The sequence below is a fragment of the Porites lutea genome, chromosome 11 (assembly GCF_958299795.1).
Source record: "Porites lutea chromosome 11, jaPorLute2.1, whole genome shotgun sequence".
Lineage (NCBI taxonomy): Eukaryota > Metazoa > Cnidaria > Anthozoa > Scleractinia > Poritidae > Porites > Porites lutea.
In genome coordinates, this window is record NC_133211.1 from 15,719,894 (window position 1) to 15,725,408 (window position 5,515).

Genomic DNA, 5,515 nt, shown 5'->3' on the forward strand with positions numbered 1-5,515 from the left:
GTTTCTGGGTCAAAATTAAAATTTTCCCTGAAATGTTTGTTTAGTGTCTAATTTGACCAAGAAATGATCTTTGGGGATGTTTTAGAACAAAAGAAAAAAGAAAAGACCACTAAGACCATTAATGAAAATTTCGATTTGGGCTAGCGGCCATGCTGGTTTTTTTCGAAAGGGGTTAAGAGGCGGTCTCTCTAAAAGCGGTCCACTCGATTTCGCGACAAAAAATACTTTCCCTTTATTTTTTGTCGGTGAAGAGGCTTTAGTAGGTATATACTAAAATCGCTATTTTTGTTTTCAAATTCTTATTCTTAGCTCTGCTACAAGCCAAAAACGAATTGAGTCCGTCTCAGCTCCTCGGAGTGTTTCAAAGACTAAAATTGATGGATTTTGAAAAGCGCGTTGCAAACAAACGAATGCCCGCACAAAAGATCTGTTCGATTCGGTTTTTTTAATTAGCCTTCGATAGTTCACAGGCTATCTTTGATCAAAACGTGTTCAAGTTACAGTGGTTCAAAGAATAACTATTTTGCAGGCTTAATCTAAACCCTGAAAGTAGGGAAGGTTTGAGGGAAAATATCTCAAAAGTTGCGGCCTAAATCTACAATCGGCGACAAAATGAGTTGAGACACTTCGCCCAAAAGTGGGCTTTTTTACGTTTTATGAACTTCAAAAGGAGGAAATATAGCTTTCCTCCCCCATCCCCTCCGTGCAATGTTGTGCCCTTGTTCTAGCTAGCTATAGAAAACAACAAACACCCCAACTTTGAATGGAGGGGACAGGAGAGGGGTGCGGATTCTTTTGTTCTCCGAAGTCACCCTATTTAAGTACAATGTCTCAACAATTTTGTCGCCGATTGTAGTTCAAGAATCATATCAAAGTAAAGTTTTAAGCTTATTTTTTTGGTTTATAGGCTCAGACTTGTGGGTATCTTCTGGGATTGCAACCAACAGTGGATTATAATCTGCCATTTTGCTTATTTGCATAATTACTAGCCGTGTCAGTTGTCATGATTGTACAGATTAAAAGTTCCATGAAATTGCCTCTTTTGACACTCGAATTCGTCTCCGGCACCTAAAAGAAAGTAATTAAGCTTCTTTAAGTACTTTTGAATCGAAAGAGATATAGTAACAGGGATTATCATGCATGTTACTGATTACCGCGATCAACTGGCGGGCGCCGTCGTCTTGTATTAGGGAGCTTAAGCAACAACGACGGCGACGCCTACAAAAACGTCACTTAAAAAGTGAATTCGCACCGCTTCAAACTTTATCGCGCTTATTCCATCTCGTTTACTTCGTCAAATGTTGGCAAATTTTTTTGGAGTTGAATTCTAAAGGACTGTATCAAAGTTCGCGAAAAGAAAAGAAAGTTGTTGTCTTGTGTTCCCGTCCTCGACAAAACGTGAGTTCAGGCATTTTCACGTTGTAGTCGGGCAACGACGGCAAAGAAATGTACAAAAAAATCGTGATGCACGTGCAAAGTTGTTATTTTGCTAATCAAACCCATTGCTTTTTTGCCGTTCTCGTTGCCGTCCGCGTCGTCGTTGCTTAAGCTCCCTATAATCCTGTGGGCCACAACCCCCAAGGACACCTCATGAAGTTTACACAACGTACGATTCCTTGTCGCTTCCGTTTCGAGCTGAAAACGCACGTGGCATGGCTCCATTTGCAACTGTAACTTGTCATGTCCGACGAAACGTTTCCACGGAACGAAGAGAATATGTCAGGTAACCTTTAATATTTATATTGTCGGTGTTGTTTCAATGCATTCACCCCTGATTCTTCACTCCCGGTCAATACCGACAGTAAACCGTTTAATGCAGAAGCAACAAGCACAAGTAGCCTTCGTTGCGTGTCCAGTTTTCAGTCCGGTTGTCCATGGAGGACTTCATAAAGTCCTTTTGCAAAAGACAAGATGACTTTTTGTAGGGAAAATCTTGCTCGAGTAACCGACGTTTTTTGGCGGCTTACTAGCCGAACTGGGAACCAAAAGCAAACATGGCGGAGTCGATCGAAGTCGATGTTCGCTGAAAGGTTTCGGATTTTGTACGGATTCAAGTCCATCCCTTTAAAGGGAAACGCACTATTGAAAAGGTGCTTAGTGAACCGTAAAAGGGTTTAAAAACTTTGATGTTTCTTGTGGGATTGAGAAACAAGGCAGTTTTTCAATGTCTGTATTTTTTACTTGTTTTTCAGGTACTTCACCTGAGTTCAGTGTCCAGTGTGGCTGCAGAGTGACAACTACCTGGGCCGTTTGAGCAGGTGAGGTTAAAGTAAGAGACATTCCAACCCCTTCTGAGGGAAAATTGGGAGGTTTTTTTCAACCCCAAAGGAGCTAATATGAGAGCCGAAGGCACGAGTCTTCAGTCAGTCATCTACAGTAATTCTCTAGTTAAACAGAATAAATCTGATGCAGAAACTTGGGTTGCCTTAACTTATAACTGTAACTTTAACTTTATTATTCCATCGCTCATATGTACAAACGCAGTAAAGCCAAAGCCGGGGGCTTATACGGCCTGTGGTCAGAATGACAGAGATTATTTTATATAGAAATGAAGACTGTAGGCTAAACTACAAAACTAAAACAAGATACAAAACTGAAATCAAATAAGTTTACATGCATGCAGTCCTATAACAGTCCTATAACAGTCCATAAGTAGTGACAAATAAACTAACAATAAGCTATGAGAATCCTGCGCTAGTTCAATTTAGGCTTAAAAAGTGAAGTTTTAGTTTCTTTTCGAAGTTAGTATTAAATATTTTATTTTAGTCAGTAATTGTAACCTAACACCAAATAGAAGTGATGAGCTTATAGTAAAAAAACACCTAATTTTCCAGAAAAATGTCTGTGCATGGCAAATTGAACATGCAGCATGGAATCCTCAGAGGCCAGCGGCATGCAAACCTGAACTAAAAGTGTGGATTAATCATGAAGAGGTAGGTAACACATCCTACATTGGTGTAAACATAACTGGATCCTCTTTTGGATCCCTTTTTGGGCCACTTATTTTCTTTAAATAGAGAGAATTCATATAGCTCGTTTCTTATATGCTAATGAAAACCGCTAAATGCTAATACGAAGAACAATGGAGAAGGCAGGCACCAAACTGGACACTGCTACAAATTCTTAATTGAAAGAGAGTTCGAATCATGTCTTCTGTTGATTTTACGTGCGGGATGCCGAAGTTTCATCCGTGTTTCTCCCAAACAAATGTTCAAATACCTGAAATACTGGGAAAAGCACATCTCAACTGCTAGAATTTTCCTCACTATAAAGACTGAAGGTTGTTAAACAAGTGATGCTGCAGTTTTTTGGTCTGGCTGTGGTAACTGAAAAGACCACAAAAATCAGCAAAAAGACAAGTATATTTAAAAGTACTGCTGTTGCCTAGTACAGAATATTCTTGATTCAGATAACTATCATTAATTTTGTTTTGGAAAAGTGCATCACATTCCAACGTGAATTGCCAGTGAGTACAAAAGCTGGTCATTAAACAATATTGTGAGCGTCATTTTCATATAAGGAATGGATTATACGAAATTGCACCTATATAATATAAAGAAATAACAAAAATCAACTAATTTCAAAAAGCAAGCAAGCAAATAATTAAGTCCAATACCTTCATTGTCAGGGTTGTCACTAAGATTTCAAGTTGCCAGGTAAATACAACAAGTAGGCAGGGAATCAAACGGCTAGGGAGTTCTTTTGGTTCTATTTTTCTTCTATTTTCCAATAAAAGTAGCCGGGGGCCACTCTCTTAGTAGCTGGGGAAAATCCCCGGCCCCCGGCTCTTAATGACAACCCTGATTGTCTCTTGCTTTTTTTACTACGAGGCTCGAAAGGTGACTGCAGAAAGAGCTTGCCAGATACACATTAATTTTCCAAGGTTGTCCTTAGGCTGACCACCTACTATATCTATTATCATCAGTATCTGCAAGACTTTGCGTGTTGTTTAAATGCGGTGACTGCTTGCGACTTGGCTTGCAACTGCTACGACTGCTACTACAAAAAACTCCAGTAAAACTATTTACTGTACAGAATCCAATGAAATAGGCCAATTATAGGTATTTTTAGGTGACAATCACCAAATGAGGATGAACAAGCTTGAGAAAAATTATGAGAAGCACCAGTCATAGAATTTGAATTTTTTGGATGTCTTGTCAACCAAATAACGTGACTGTTATCTTCATATGTGAAAATATCATGGTTGCTATGGTTACAATATAAAACATGCCTTTCACACCAAAAAAAATGTTAGTGGTTTGGCATTTCAATGGTGTTTACATAATAAATTGAACATTACATGACCACTTGGAGATACGAAATTTCTCTTCTGGTGTTGAAAAATTAATGTTTCATGAGGCAGTGATAGTTGAAGAGAAAATTTTGTATCTCTGTGCTGAGATAAAAGGAAAAGCAAGAGATATCCGTGGAAACCTTGTAAAAAGCCATCGCTTAAGGCACCACACTGAAGCTGTCTGTAAAATACTGAAGACATCTTATATTGTGTACTTCCAGAAAATATCCATACCTTACCTTGAAGGGACCGAATGTTGTTGATAATATTTTTGGCAATTTCTTGCTGTATGGCATCTGATAACCACCAGGACACTGTTAGCTAATTAATTAACCATGGAGGTGATGCCTCACACTACCGACTACAGGAGTAATGTCATCTGCAAAAGAACCAGCTACATTCAAACTAAACACCACGTGAACTTTGATTACTTCAATTTAGTTAGAACATGTTACAACAAAGCTTAGAACACGATCAAATTTAATATGATGGATTAAATGTGTAATAAAGCAACAGCTAGATAGCCGGAAGTTTACTCACAAGCTGATGACAATTGTATTACACTGTAAGGAAAACTATGACGTAAGCCATGAAGAAAAGCATTTAGCCCACTGTAGATAACAGATGGTCAACACAAACAATAATACTTGTTTTGAAGACCGGTAACAGTGAAACAGTTGATAGCTTGCTCAACAGAGAAGCTGACATTTGATATTTATATTTTAATATTTATATTTTCCCCTGGAAAAAAACTCTGTAAGCAACCCTTAACTCCCTCGGAAATTGCCTCGTTTTGGACTCCCTCCCCCCGGAATTTCCGTTGCCCTTTGTGGGGATTATGGATATTTTCTGGAACTACTCACTACATTTAGCAAAGGGAGGCCATAGATGAAAAAAAGAGTTTTAAAATTTCTCCAGCAAATCAACCTTCTTACAGGACAGAAATACAAATACAGCTACTGCAAATGCAAACTACAAATATACAACTACTACAAATGTCTCCCTTCAGAGTACTCATTGGCTACTGATTCAGATAAATTCATCTTTTGTAAACATTATTTCTCCAGAAGAATGTTCATGTTTTACATCTTTGTCTTTTTTGTAGGAATAAAATGGTGGGAATGATGCTACATGTCCAGTTGAACGATGCATCAGATTTCAACATGTCCATATGAGAAAGTTTGACGGGGACAGAAGGAACTAATAACTTTCCACCTTCTG

The 5,515-nt window shown here is 38.5% G+C and overlaps 1 long non-coding RNA gene across 1 annotated transcript; it reads left to right on the plus strand.

The window, feature by feature from the left end:
• Positions 1 to 1,627: 1,627 nt before the first annotated feature.
• Positions 1,628 to 5,515, plus strand: LOC140953104 (uncharacterized). The gene is made up of 4 exons (XR_012167440.1): positions 1,628 to 1,723; positions 2,193 to 2,258; positions 2,835 to 2,933; positions 5,400 to 5,515. It is a non-coding gene; the product is annotated as an uncharacterized lncRNA (long non-coding RNA).